This window comes from Amia ocellicauda, chromosome 14 (genome assembly GCF_036373705.1).
Source record: "Amia ocellicauda isolate fAmiCal2 chromosome 14, fAmiCal2.hap1, whole genome shotgun sequence".
NCBI classification, from domain to species: domain Eukaryota; kingdom Metazoa; phylum Chordata; class Actinopteri; order Amiiformes; family Amiidae; genus Amia; species Amia ocellicauda.
The window spans coordinates 4,391,496-4,406,402 of NC_089863.1; the positions used below are offsets into that span (position 1 = coordinate 4,391,496).

A 14,907-nucleotide genomic window follows, 5' to 3' on the forward strand; every position below is an offset into this window, starting at 1 on the left:
CTCTCGCTGTTTTCTTCTCATATCTGGCGACCAGCAGCACTACATCATAGTGTGCCGGACCAGGCATGGGAGGACCATCAAAGTCACCGCTACCACACTCCAATCTCATTCCATGATGATTATCAAACCATTGCACCAGTGTGACCGAGGTGCAACATACATTCAATGTGTTCATGGCTCCATCTGCTCATTCAATTCAACCTGTACCCGACTGCTGCCTCTCACCTGAACCGTAGTCAACAGAAATGCGCACTTGTATCACACCTTGTCGACACTGTTAATGTGTCATTGACACCCAATAACCTGACATGTTGCTTAATCCGTTTAATCTCAATTCTTTCATAATAAGACTCTGTTACAATAAGACACTTCCACAACACTACATTCATTTGAATAGACAATCACTTTTGAATACAGTGTGGAGTAGTGGTTTGGGCTCTGTACCCTGTAGCACAGCACGGTGTGTGCAATCTCTGGTACACTTACTACTCTTGAGCAAGGGACTTTAGCTAGATTGCACCAGTTAATGCCCACCCATGCCAATGGGTTAAGTGTAAGGAAAACAAAATGTGGTAATATCTCGTTAACATCTGTAAGTCACCCTGGCTTTGGTGTCTGCTAAGAAATCGAGTTAAAGATACGTTGATATGAATCTCCATTGATTTATTTCTATGCTCAACATGTATAATTAATGTATATATTATTATCTTCTCTCTGCATTTATTTTTAATTCTGCCTTGGATTATCCTCCATACATGATAGCCTGTCGCACAAATGAATGTACAATGCATTCTGGCCCTTTTTATCACTACAACAAGTAAAGCCAAAATATGAAAGAGAACGTGAGTTGAAAAGGTGAGGTGGTGTTTTTCTCTTTATATCTCTATTTACAGAGTAGACGAAATGCAGAGGAGGAAATATAAATAGAAAAGAAGAAAGAATGTCAACGAAGAACTGTAAATGCACAGAGGGAAATGTGAACATAAAATTGGTATTACATACGGACATACGTTTTTTCTTAGATCTATGTAAAAATGTAATATTTTATAGCATAGAGCGAAGTAATATGAACTGATACAGAATATTTGATGAAGTCTAAATACATCTGTTTGTTCAAAACAGAATACACTGTATTGTTCTTGTTGTGAATACATTGGGGTGGATATATTTACGAATGGTATGGTGGTTGTGATCAAGAAGTGAAAAACGACGACCCCTCGTATGCTTGTGAGGATCTCAGCAGGGCTGTCCTGCAGGCTGAAGACGGGTCTGGTAACAGATGAAGGAGCTCTGGAGAATGCGGGCATCGGTCCCGCCACCTATCGCATGCTAAGCGAGCGCTCTACCATCTGAGCTAATACCCTGTTCCAGGACAGAAGAAGCTGTTTCCATCGGATTGCTTGAGTGCGTCCAAACGTGGGGCCAGTGGCGCAATGGATAACGCGTCTGACTTCGAATCAGAAGACTGTAGGTTCGACTCCTACCTGGCTCGACAGCATCTACACCCAACTCTCGCTGTTTTCTTCTCATATCTGGCGACCAGCAGCACTACATCATAGTGTGCCGGACCAGGCATGGGAGGACCATCAAAGTCACCGCTACCACACTCCAATCTCATTCCATGATGATTATCAAACCATTGCACCAGTGTGACTGAGGTGCAACATACATTCAATGTGTTCATGGCTCCATCTGCTCATTCAATTCAACCTGTACCCGACTGCTGCCTCTCACCTGAACCGTAGTCAACAGAAATGCGCACTTGTATCACACCTTGTCGACACTGTTAATGTGTCATTGACACCCAATAACCTGACATGTTGCTTAATCCGTTTAATCTCAATTCTTTCATAATAAGACTCTGTTACAATAAGACACTTCCACAACACTACATTCATTTGAATAGACAATCACTTTTGAATACAGTGTGGAGTAGTGGTTTGGGCTCTGTACCCTGTAGCACAGCACGGTGTGTGCAATCTCTGGTACACTTACTACTCTTGAGCAAGGGACTTTAGCTAGATTGCACCAGTTAATGCCCACCCATGCCAATGGGTTAAGTGTAAGGAAAACAAAATGTGGTAATATCTCGTTAACATCTGTAAGTCACCCTGGCTTTGGTGTCTGCTAAGAAATCGAATTAAAAAATACGTTGATATGAATCTCCATTGATTTATTTCTGTGTTCAACATGTATAATTCATGTATTTATTATTATCTTCTCTCTGCATTTATTTTTAATTCTGCCTTGGATTATCCTACATACATGTCGCACAAGTGAATGTACAATGCATTCTGGCCCTTCTCATCACTACAACAAGCAAAGCCAAAATATGAAAGAGAAAGTGAGTTGAAAAGGTGAGGTGGTGTTTTTCTCTTTATATCTCTATTTACAGAGTAGACGAAATGCAGAGGAGGAAATATAAATAGAAAAGAAGAAAAAATGTCAACGAAGAACTGTAAATGCACAGAGGGAAATGTGAACATAAAATTGGTATTACATACGGACATACGTTTTTTCTTAGATCTATGTAAAAATGTAATATTTTATAGCATAGAGCGAAGTAATATGAACTGATACAGAATATTAGATGAAGTCTAAATACATCTGTTTGTTCAAAACAGAATACACTGTATTGTTCTTGTTGTGAATACATTGGGGTGGATATATTTACGAATGGTATGGTGGTTGTGATCAAGAAGTGAAAAATGACGACCCCTCGTATGCTTGTGAGGATCTCAGCAGGGCTGTCCTGCGGGCTGAAGACGGGTCTGGTAGCAGATGAAGGAGCTCTGGAGAATGCGGGCATCGGTCCCGCCACCTCTCGCATGCTAAGCGAGCGCTCTACCATCTGAGCTAATTCCCCGCTGCTTCCTGTGGCAGCACCGCCCTGTGCAGCGCCGGCTGCAGGTTCGCTCTGAACTTTGCATCCCTTTGGGTTCACTGATACCCTGTTCCAGGACAGAAGAAGCAGTTTCCATCGGATTGCTTGAGTGCGTCCAAACGTGGGGCCAGTGGCGCAATGGATAACGCGTCTGACTACGAATCAGAAGACTGTAGGTTCGACTCCTACCTGGCTCGACAGCATCTACACCCAACTCTCGCTGTTTTCTTCTCATATCTGGCGACCAGCAGCACTACATCATAGTGTGCCGGACCAGGCATGGGAGGACCATCAAAGTCACCGCTACCACACTCCAATCTCATTCCATGATGATTATCAAACCATTGCACCAGTGTGACTGAGGTGCAACATACATTCAATGTGTTCATGGCTCCATCTGCTCATTCAATTCAACCTGTACCCGACTGCTGCCTCTCACCTGAACGGTAGTCAACAGAAATGCGCACTTGTATCACACCTTGTCGACACTGTTAATGTGTCATTGACACCCAATAACCTGACATGTTGCTTAATCCGTTTAATCTCAATTCTTTCATAGTAAGACTCTGTTACAATAAGACACTTCCACAACACTACATTCATTTGAATAGACAATCACTTTTGAATACAGTGTGGAGTAGTGGTTTGGGCTCTGTACCCTGTCGCAGAGCACGGTGTGTGCAATCCCTGGTTCGCTGACTACTCTTGAGCAAGGGACTTTAGCTAGATTGCACCAGTTAATGCCCACCCATGCCAATGGGTTAAGTGTAAGGAAAACAAAATGTGGTAATATCTCGTTAACATCTGTAATTTACCCTGGCTTTGGTGTCTGCTAAGAAATCGAATTAAAAAATACTTTGATATGAATCTCCATTGATTTATTTCTATGTTCAACATGTATAATTCATGTATTTATTATTATCTTCTCTCTGCATTTATTTTTAATTCTGCCTTGGATTATCCTACATACATGTCGCACAAGTGAATGTACAATGCATTCTGGCCCTTCTCATCACTACAACAAGCAAAGCCAAAATATGAAAGAGAAAGTGAGTTGAAAAGGTGAGGTGGTGTTTTTCTCTTTATATCTCTATTTACAGAGTAGACGAAATGCAGAGGAGGAAATATAAATAGAAAAGAAGAAAAAATGTCAACGAAGAACTGTAAATGCACAGAGGGAAATGTGAACATAAAATTGGTATTACATACGGACATACGTTTTTTCTTAGATCTATGTAAAAATGTAATATTTTATAGCATAGAGCGAAGTAATATGAACTGATACAGAATATTTGATGAAGTCTAAATACATCTGTTTGTTCAAAACAGAATACACTGTATTGTTCTTGTTGTGAATACATTGGGGTGGATATATTTACGAATGGTATGGTGGTTGTGATCAAGAAGTGAAAAATGACGACCCCTCGTATGCTTGGGAGGATCTCAGCAGGGCTGTCCTGCGGGCTGAAGACGGGTCTGATAGCAGATGAAGGAGCTCTGGAGAATGCGGGCATCGGTCCCGCCACCTCTCGCATGCTAAGCGAGCGCTCTACCATCTGAGCTAATTCCCCGCTGCTTCCTGTGGCAGCACCGCCCTGTGCAGCGCCGGCTGCAGGTTCGCTCTGAACTTTGCATCCCTTTGGGTTCACTGATACCCTGTTCCAGGACAGAAGAAGCTGTTTCCATCGGATTGCTTGACTGCATCTAAACGTGGGGCCAGTGGCGCAATGGATAACGCGTCTGACTACGAATCAGAAGACTGTAGGTTCGACTCCTACCTGGCTCGACAGCATCTACAACCAACTCTCGCTGTTTTCTTCTCATATCTGGCGACCAGCAGCACTACATCATAGTGTGCCGGACCAGGCATGGGAGGACCATCAAAGTCACCGCTACCACACTCCAATCTCATTCCATGATGATTATCAAACCATTGCACCAGTGTGACTGAGGTGCAACATACATTCAATGTGTTCATGGCTCCATCTGCTCATTCAATTCAACCTGTACCCGACTGCTGCCTCTCACCTGAAACGTAGTCAGCAGAAATGCGCACTTGTATCACACCTTGTCGACACTGTTAATGTGTCATTGACACCCAATAACCTGACATGTTGCTTTATCCGTTTAATCTCAATTCTTTCATAATAAGACTCTGTTACAATAAGACACTTCCACAACACTACATTCATTTGAATAGACAATCACTTTTGAATACAGTGTGGAGTAGTGGTTTGGGCTCTGTACCCTGTAGCACAGCACGGTGTGTGCAATCTCTGGTACACTTACTACTCTTGAGCAAGGGACTTTAGCTAGATTGCACCAGTTAATGCCCACCCATGCCAATGGGTTAAGTGTAAGGAAAACAAAATGTGGTAATATCTCGTTAACATCTGTAAGTCACCCTGGCTTTGGTGTCTGCTAAGAAATCGAATTAAAAAATACGTTGATATGAATCTCCATTGATTTATTTCTGTGTTCAACATGTATAATTCATGTATTTATTATTATCTTCTCTCTGCATTTATTTTTAATTCTGCCTTGGATTATCCTACATACATGTCGCACAAGTGAATGTACAATGCATTCTGGCCCTTCTCATCACTACAACAAGCAAAGCCAAAATATGAAAGAGAAAGTGAGTTGAAAAGGTGAGGTGGTGTTTTTCTCTTTATATCTCTATTTACAGAGTAGACGAAATGCAGAGGAGGAAATATAAATAGAAAAGAAGAAAAAATGTCAACGAAGAACTGTAAATGCACAGAGGGAAATGTGAACATAAAATTGGTATTACATACGGACATACGTTTTTTCTTAGATCTATGTAAAAATGTAATATTTTATAGCATAGAGCGAAGTAATATGAACTGATACAGAATATTTGATGAAGTCTAAATACATCTGTTTGTTCAAAACAGAATACACTGTATTGTTCTTGTTGTGAATACATTGGGGTGGATATATTTACGAATGGTATGGTGGTTGTGATCAAGAAGTGAAAAATGACGACCCCTCGTATGCTTGTGAGGATCTCAGCAGGGCTGTCCTGCGGGCTGAAGACGGGTCTGGTAGCAGATGAAGGAGCTCTGGAGAATGCGGGCATCGGTCCCGCCACCTCTCGCATGCTAAGCGAGCGCTCTACCATCTGAGCTAATACCCTGTTCCAGGACAGAAGAAGCTGTTTCCATCGGATTGCTTGAGTGCGTCCAAACGTGGGGCCAGTGGCGCAATGGATAACGCGTCTGACTTCGAATCAGAAGACTGTAGGTTCGACTCCTACCTGGCTCGACAGCATCTACACCCAACTCTCGCTGTTTTCTTCTCATATCTGGCGACCAGCAGCACTACATCATAGTGTGCCGGACCAGGCATGGGAGGACCATCAAAGTCACCGCTACCACACTCCAATCTCATTCCATGATGATTATCAAACCATTGCACCAGTGTGACTGAGGTGCAACATACATTCAATGTGTTCATGGCTCCATCTGCTCATTCAATTCAACCTGTACCCGACTGCTGCCTCTCACCTGAACCGTAGTCAACAGAAATGCGCACTTGTATCACACCTTGTCGACACTGTTAATGTGTTTTTGACACCCAATATCCTGACATGTTGCTTAATCCGTTTAATCTCAATTCTTTCATAATAAGACTCTGTTACAATAAGACACTTCCACAAAACTACATTCATTTGAACAGATAATCACTTTTGAATACAGTGTGGAGTAGTGGTTTGGGCTCTGTACCCTGTAGCACAGCACGGTGTGTGCAATCTCTGGTACACTTACTACTCTTGAGCAAGGGACTTTAGCTAGATTGCACCAGTTAATGCCCACCCATGCCAATGGGTTAAGTGTAAGGAAAACAAAATGTGGTAATATCTCGTTAACATCTGTAAGTCACCCTGGCTTTGGTGTCTGCTAAGAAATCGAGTTAAAGATACGTTGATATGAATCTCCATTGATTTATTTCTATGCTCAACATGTATAATTAATGTATATATTATTATCTTCTCTCTGCATTTATTTTTAATTCTGCCTTGGATTATCCTCCATACATGATAGCCTGTCGCACAAATGAATGTACAATGCATTCTGGCCCTTCTCATCACTACAACAGGCAAAGCCAAAATATGAAAGAGAACGTGAGTTGAAAAGGTGAGGTGGTGTTTTTCTCTTTATATCTCTATTTACAGAGTAGACGAAATGCAGAGGAGGAAATATAAATAGGAAAGAAGAAAAAATGTCAACGAAGAACTGTAAATGCACAGAGGGAAATGTGAACATAAAATTGGTATTACATACGGACATACGCTTTTTCTTAGATCTATGTAAAAATGTAATATTTTATAGCATAGAGCGAAGTAATATGAACTGATACAGAATATTTGAAGAAGTCTAAATACATCTGTTTGTTCAAAACAGAATACACTGTATTGTTCTTGTTGTGAATACATTGGGGTGGATATATTTACGAATGGTATGGTGGTTGTGATCAAGAAGTGAAAAACGACGACCCCTCGTATGCTTGTGAGGATCTCAGCAGGGCTGTCCTGCGGGCTGAAGACGGGTCTGGTAGCAGATGAAGGAGCTCTGGAGAATGCGGGCATCGGTCCCGCCACCTCTCGCATGCTAAGCGAGCGCTCTACCATCTGAGCTAATTCCCCGCTGCTTCCTGTGGCAGCACCGCCCTGTGCAGCGCCGGCTGCAGGTTCGCTCTGAACTTTGCATCCCTTTGGGTGCACTGATACCCTGTTCCAGGACAGAAGAAGCTGTTTCCATCGGATTGCTTGAGTGCGTCCAAACGTGGGGCCAGTGGCGCAATGGATAACGCGTCTGACTTCGAATCAGAAGACTGTAGGTTCGACTCCTACCTGGCTCGACAGCATCTACACCCAACTCTCGCTGTTTTCTTCTCATATCTGGCGACCAGCAGCACTACATCATAGTGTGCCGGACCAGGCATGGGAGGACCATCAAAGTCACCGCTACCACACTCCAATCTCATTCCATGATGATTATCAAACCATTGCACCAGTGTGACTGAGGTGCAACATACATTCAATGTGTTCATGGCTCCATCTGCTCATTCAATTCAACCTGTACCCGACTGCTGCCTCTCACCTGAACCGTAGTCAACAGAAATGCGCACTTGTATCACACCTTGTCGACACTGTTAATGTGTCATTGACACCCAATAACCTGACATGTTGCTTAATCCGTTTAATCTCAATTCTTTCATAATAAGACTCTGTTACAATAAGACACTTCCACAACACTACATTCATTTGAATAGACAATCACTTTTGAATACAGTGTGGAGTAGTGGTTTGGGCTCTGTACCCTGTCGCACAGCACGGTGTGTGCAATCTCTGGTACACTTACTACTCTTGAGCAAGGGACTTTAGCTAGATTGCACCAGTTAATGCCCACCCATGCCAATGGGTTAAGTGTAAGGAAAACAAAATGTGGTAATATCTCGTTAACATCTGTAAGTCACCCTGGCTTTGGTGTCTGCTAAGAAATCGAATTAAAAAATACGTTGATATGAATCTCCATTGATTTATTTCTATGTTCAACATGTATAATTCATGTATTTATTATTATCTTCTCTCTGCATTTATTTTTAATTCTGCCTTGGATTATCCTACATACATGTCGCACAAGTGAATGTACAATGCATTCTGGCCCTTCTCATCACTACAACAAGCAAAGGCAAAATATGAAAGAGAACGTGAGTTGAAAAGGTGAGGTGGTGTTTTTCTCTTTATATCTCTATTTACAGAGTAGACGAAATGCAGAGGAGGAAATATAAATAGAAAAGAAGAAAAAATGTCAACGAAGAACTGTAAATGCACAGAGGGAAATGTGAACATAAAATTGGTATTACATACGGACATACGTTTTTTCTTAGATCTATGTAAAAATGTAATATTTTATAGCATAGAGCGAAGTAATATGAACTGATACAGAATATTTGATGAAGTCTAAATACATCTGTTTGTTCAAAACAGAATACACTGTATTGTTCTTGTTGTGAATACATTGGGGTGGATATATTTACGAATGGTATGGTGGTTGTGATCAAGAAGTGAAAAATGACGACCCCTCGTATGCTTGTGAGGATCTCAGCAGGGCTGTCCTGCGGGCTGAAGACGGGTCTGGTAGCAGATGAAGGAGCTCTGGAGAATGCGGGCATCGGTCCCGCCACCTCTCGCATGCTAAGCGAGCGCTCTACCATCTGAGCTAATTCCCCGCTGCTTCCTGTGGCAGCACCGCCCTGTGCAGCGCCGGCTGCAGGTTCGCTCTGAACTTTGCATCCCTTTGGGTTCACTGATACCCTGTTCCAGGACAGAAGAAGCAGTTTCCATCGGATTGCTTGAGTGCGTCCAAACGTGGGGCCAGTGGCGCAATGGATAACGCGTCTGACTACGAATCAGAAGACTGTAGGTTCGACTCCTACCTGGCTCGACAGCATCTACACCCAACTCTCGCTGTTTTCTTCTCATATCTGGCGACCAGCAGCACTACATCATAGTGTGCCGGACCAGGCATGGGAGGACCATCAAAGTCACCGCTACCACACTCCAATCTCATTCCATGATGATTATCAAACCATTGCACCAGTGTGACTGAGGTGCAACATACATTCAATGTGTTCATGGCTCCATCTGCTCATTCAATTCAACCTGTACCCGACTGCTGCCTCTCACCTGAACCGTAGTCAACAGAAATGCGCACTTGTATCACACCTTGTCGACACTGTTAATGTGTTTTTGACACCCAATATCCTGACATGTTGCTTAATCCGTTTAATCTCAATTCTTTCATAATAAGACTCTGTTACAATAAGACACTTCCACAAAACTACATTCATTTGAACAGATAATCACTTTTGAATACAGTGTGGAGTAGTGGTTTGGGCTCTGTACCCTGTAGCACAGCACGGTGTGTGCAATCTCTGGTACACTTACTACTCTTGAGCAAGGGACTTTAGCTAGATTGCACCAGTTAATGCCCACCCATGCCAATGGGTTAAGTGTAAGGAAAACAAAATGTGGTAATATCTCGTTAACATCTGTAAGTCACCCTGGCTTTGGTGTCTGCTAAGAAATCGAGTTAAAGATACGTTGATATGAATCTCCATTGATTTATTTCTATGCTCAACATGTATAATTAATGTATTTATTATTATCTTCTCTCTGCATTTATTTTTAATTCTGCCTTGGATTATCCTCCATACATGTCGCACAAATGAATGTACAATGCATTCTGGCCCTTCTCATCACTACAACAAGCAAAGGCAAAATATGAAAGAGAACGTGAGTTGAAAAGGTGAGGTGGTGTTTTTCTCTTTATATCTCTATTTACAGAGTAGACGAAATGCAGAGGAGGAAATATAAATAGAAAAGAAGAAAAAATGTCAACGAAGAACTGTAAAGGCACAGAGGGAAATGTGAACATAAAATTGGTATTACATACGGACATACGTTTTTTCTTAGATCTATGTAAAAATGTAATATTTTATAGCATAGAGCGAAGTAATATGAACTGATACAGAATATTAGATGAAGTCTAAATACATCTGTTTGTTCAAAACAGAATACACTGTATTGTTCTTGTTGTGAATACATTGGGGTGGATATATTTACGAATGGTATGGTGGTTGTGATCAAGAAGTGAAAAATGACGACCCCTCGTATGCTTGTGAGGATCTCAGCAGGGCTGTCCTGCGGGCTGACGACGGGTCTGGTAGCAGATGAAGGAGCTCTGGAGAATGCGGGCATCGGTCCCGCCACCTCTCGCATGCTAAGCGAGCGCTCTACCATCTGAGCTAATTCCCCGCTGCTTCCTGTGGCAGCACCGCCCTGTGCAGCGCCGGCTGCAGGTTCGCTCTGAACTTTGCATCCCTTTGGGTTCACTGATACCCTGTTCCAGGACAGAAGAAGCTGTTTCCATCGGATTGCTTGAGTGCGTCCAAACGTGGGGCCAGTGGCGCAATGCATAACGCGTCTGACTACGAATCAGAAGACTGTAGGTTCGACTCCTACCTGGCTCGACAGCATCTACAACCAACTCTCACTGTTTTCTTCTCATATCTGGCGACCAGCAACACTACATCATAGTGTGCCGGACCAGGCATGGGAGGACCATCAAAGTCACCGCTACCACACTCCAATCTCATTCCATGATGATTATCAAACCATTGCACCAGTGTGACTGAGGTGCAACATACATTCAATGTCTTCATGGCTCCATCTGCTCATTCAATTCAACCTGTACCCGACTGCTGCCTCTCACCTGAAACGTAGTCAACAGAAATGCGCACTTGTATCACACCTTGTCGACACTGTTAATGTGTCATTGACACCCAATATCCTGACATGTTGCTTAATCCGTTTAATCTCAATTCTTTCATAATAAGACTCTGTTACAATAAGACACTTCCACAACACTACATTCATTTGAATAGACAATCACTTTTGAATACAGTGTGGAGTAGTGGTTTGGGCTCTGTACCCTGTAGCACAGCACGGTGTGTGCAATCTCTGGTACACTTACTACTCTTGAGCAAGGGACTTTAGCTAGATTGCACCAGTTAATGCCCACCCATGCCAATGGGTTAAGTGTAAGGAAAACAAAATGTGGTAATATCTCGTTAACATCTGTAAGTCACCCTGGCTATGGTGTCTGCTAAGAAATCGAATTAAAAAATACGTTGATATGAATCTCCATTGATTTATTTCTGTGTTCAACATGTATAATTCATGTATTTATTATTATCTTCTCTCTGCATTTATTTTTAATTCTGCCTTGGATTATCCTCCATACATGTCGCACAAGTGAATGTACAATGCATTCTGGCCCTTCTCATCACTACAACAGGCAAAGCCAAAATATGAAAGAGAAAGTGAGTTGAAAAGGTGAGGTGGTGTTTTTCTCTTTATATCTCTATTTACAGAGTAGACGAAATGCAGAGGAGGAAATATAAATAGGAAAGAAGAAAAAATGTCAACGAAGAACTGTAAATGCACAGAGGGAAATGTGAACATAAAATTGGTATTACATACGGACATACGCTTTTTCTTAGATCTATGTAAAAATGTAATATTTTATAGCATAGAGCGAAGTAATATGAACTGATACAGAATATTTGAAGAAGTCTAAATACATCTGTTTGTTCAAAACAGAATACACTGTATTGTTCTTGTTGTGAATACATTGGGGTGGATATATTTACGAATGGTATGGTGGTTGTGATCAAGAAGTGAAAAATGACGACCCCTCGTATGCTTGTGAGGATCTCAGCAGGGCTGTCCTGCGGGCTGAAAACGGGTCTGGTAGCAGATGAAGGAGCTCTGGAGAATGCGGGCATCGGTCCCGCCACCTCTCGCATGCTAAGCGAGCGCTCTACCATCTGAGCTAATACCCTGTTCCAGGACAGAAGAAGCTGTTTCCATCGGATTGCTTGAGTGCGTCCAAACGTGGGGCCAGTGGCGCAATGGATAACGCGTCTGACTTCGAATCAGAAGACTGTAGGTTCGACTCCTACCTGGCTCGACAGCATCTACACCCAACTCTCGCTGTTTTCTTCTCATATCTGGCGACCAGCAGCACTACATCATAGTGTGCCGGACCAGGCATGGGAGGACCATCAAAGTCACCGCTACCACACTCCAATCTCATTCCATGATGATTATCAAACCATTGCACCAGTGTGACTGAGGTGCAACATACATTCAATGTGTTCATGGCTCCATCTGCTCATTCAATTCAACCTGTACCCGACTGCTGCCTCTCACCTGAACCGTAGTCAACAGAAATGCGCACTTGTATCACACCTTGTCGACACTGTTAATGTGTTTTTGACACCCAATATCCTGACATGTTGCTTAATCCGTTTAATCTCAATTCTTTCATAATAAGACTCTGTTACAATAAGACACTTCCACAAAACTACATTCATTTGAACAGATAATCACTTTTGAATACAGTGTGGAGTAGTGGTTTGGGCTCTGTACCCTGTAGCACAGCACGGTGTGTGCAATCTCTGGTACACTTACTACTCTTGAGCAAGGGACTTTAGCTAGATTGCACCAGTTAATGCCCACCCATGCCAATGGGTTAAGTGTAAGGAAAACAAAATGTGGTAATATCTCGTTAACATCTGTAAGTCACCCTGGCTTTGGTGTCTGCTAAGAAATCGAGTTAACGATATGTTGATATGAATCTCCATTGATTTATTTCTATGCTCAACATGTATAATTAATGTATATATTATTATCTTCTCTCTGCATTTATTTTTAATTCTGCCTTGGATTATCCTCCATACATGATAGCCTGTCGCACAAATGAATGTACAATGCATTCTGGCCCTTCTCATCACTACAACAGGCAAAGCCAAAATATGAAAGAGAACGTGAGTTGAAAAGGTGAGGTGGTGTTTTTCTCTTTATATCTCTATTTACAGAGTAGACGAAATGCAGAGGAGGAAATATAAATAGGAAAGAAGAAAAAATGTCAACGAAGAACTGTAAATGCACAGAGGGAAATGTGAACATAAAATTGGTATTACATACGGACATACGCTTTTTCTTAGATCTATGTAAAAATGTAATATTTTATAGCATAGAGCGAAGTAATATGAACTGATACAGAATATTTGAAGAAGTCTAAATACATCTGTTTGTTCAAAACAGAATACACTGTATTGTTCTTGTTGTGAATACATTGGGGTGGATATATTTACGAATGGTATGGTGGTTGTGATCAAGAAGTGAAAAACGACGACCCCTCGTATGCTTGTGAGGATCTCAGCAGGGCTGTCCTGCGGGCTGAAGACGGGTCTGGTAGCAGATGAAGGAGCTCTGGAGAATGCGGGCATCGGTCCCGCCACCTCTCGCATGCTAAGCGAGCGCTCTACCATCTGAGCTAATTCCCCGCTGCTTCCTGTGGCAGCACCGCCCTGTGCAGCGCCGGCTGCAGGTTCGCTCTGAACTTTGCATCCCTTTGGGTGCACTGATACCCTGTTCCAGGACAGAAGAAGCTGTTTCCATCGGATTGCTTGAGTGCGTCCAAACGTGGGGCCAGTGGCGCAATGGATAACGCGTCTGACTTCGAATCAGAAGACTGTAGGTTCGACTCCTACCTGGCTCGACAGCATCGACACCCAACTCTCGCTGTTTTCTTCTCATATCTGGCGACCAGCAGCACTACATCATAGTGTGCCGGACCAGGCATGGGAGGACCATCAAAGTCACCGCTACCACACTCCAATCTCATTCCATGATGATTATCAAACCATTGCACCAGTGTGACTGAGGTGCAACATACATTCAATGTGTTCATGGCTCCATCTGCTCATTCAATTCAACCTGTACCCGACTGCTGCCTCTCACCTGAACCGTAGTCAACAGAAATGCGCACTTGTATCACACCTTGTCGACACTGTTAATGTGTCATTGACACCCAATAACCTGACATGTTGCTTAATCCGTTTAATCTCAATTCTTTCATAATAAGACTCTGTTACAATAAGACACTTCCACAACACTACATTCATTTGAATAGACAATCACTTTTGAATACAGTGTGGAGTAGTGGTTTGGGCTCTGTACCCTGTCGCACAGCACGGTGTGTGCAATCTCTGGTACACTTACTACTCTTGAGCAAGGGACTTTAGCTAGATTGCACCAGTTAATGCCCACCCATGCCAATGGGTTAAGTGTAAGGAAAACAAAATGTGGTAATATCTCGTTAACATCTGTAAGTCACCCTGGCTTTGGTGTCTGCTAAGAAATCGAATTAAAAAATACGTTGATATGAATCTCCATTGATTTATTTCTATGTTCAACATGTATAATTCATGTATTTATTATTATCTTCTCTCTGCATTTATTTTTAATTCTGCCTTGGATTATCCTACATACATGTCGCACAAGTGAATGTACAATGCATTCTGGCCCTTCTCATCACTACAACAAGCAAAGGCAAAATATGAAAGAGAACGTGAGTTGAAAA

The 14,907-nt window shown here is 42.4% G+C and overlaps 9 non-coding genes across 9 annotated transcripts; all 9 read left to right on the top strand.

Moving 5' to 3' along the window:
• The first annotated feature begins 1,419 nt into the window (after nucleotides 1-1,419).
• Nucleotides 1,420-1,492, top strand: trnar-ucg (transfer RNA arginine (anticodon UCG)). The gene has a single exon. It is a non-coding gene; the product is annotated as a tRNA-Arg (tRNA).
• A 1,516-nt stretch (nucleotides 1,493-3,008) lies between these two features.
• On the top strand, nucleotides 3,009-3,081 carry trnar-acg (transfer RNA arginine (anticodon ACG)). Its single transcript has one exon. It is a non-coding gene; the product is annotated as a tRNA-Arg (tRNA).
• A 1,516-nt stretch (nucleotides 3,082-4,597) lies between these two features.
• Nucleotides 4,598-4,670, top strand: trnar-acg (transfer RNA arginine (anticodon ACG)). Its single transcript has one exon. It is a non-coding gene; the product is annotated as a tRNA-Arg (tRNA).
• A 1,429-nt stretch (nucleotides 4,671-6,099) lies between these two features.
• trnar-ucg (transfer RNA arginine (anticodon UCG)) lies at nucleotides 6,100-6,172 on the top strand. The gene has a single exon. It is a non-coding gene; the product is annotated as a tRNA-Arg (tRNA).
• A 1,523-nt stretch (nucleotides 6,173-7,695) lies between these two features.
• Nucleotides 7,696-7,768, top strand: trnar-ucg (transfer RNA arginine (anticodon UCG)). The gene has a single exon. It is a non-coding gene; the product is annotated as a tRNA-Arg (tRNA).
• Nucleotides 7,769-9,284: 1,516 nt separating this feature from the next.
• On the top strand, nucleotides 9,285-9,357 carry trnar-acg (transfer RNA arginine (anticodon ACG)). Its single transcript has one exon. It is a non-coding gene; the product is annotated as a tRNA-Arg (tRNA).
• A 1,515-nt stretch (nucleotides 9,358-10,872) lies between these two features.
• On the top strand, nucleotides 10,873-10,945 carry trnar-acg (transfer RNA arginine (anticodon ACG)). Its single transcript has one exon. It is a non-coding gene; the product is annotated as a tRNA-Arg (tRNA).
• A 1,429-nt stretch (nucleotides 10,946-12,374) lies between these two features.
• Nucleotides 12,375-12,447, top strand: trnar-ucg (transfer RNA arginine (anticodon UCG)). Its single transcript has one exon. It is a non-coding gene; the product is annotated as a tRNA-Arg (tRNA).
• A 1,523-nt stretch (nucleotides 12,448-13,970) lies between these two features.
• Nucleotides 13,971-14,043, top strand: trnar-ucg (transfer RNA arginine (anticodon UCG)). The gene has a single exon. It is a non-coding gene; the product is annotated as a tRNA-Arg (tRNA).
• Nucleotides 14,044-14,907: the final 864 nt, after the last annotated feature.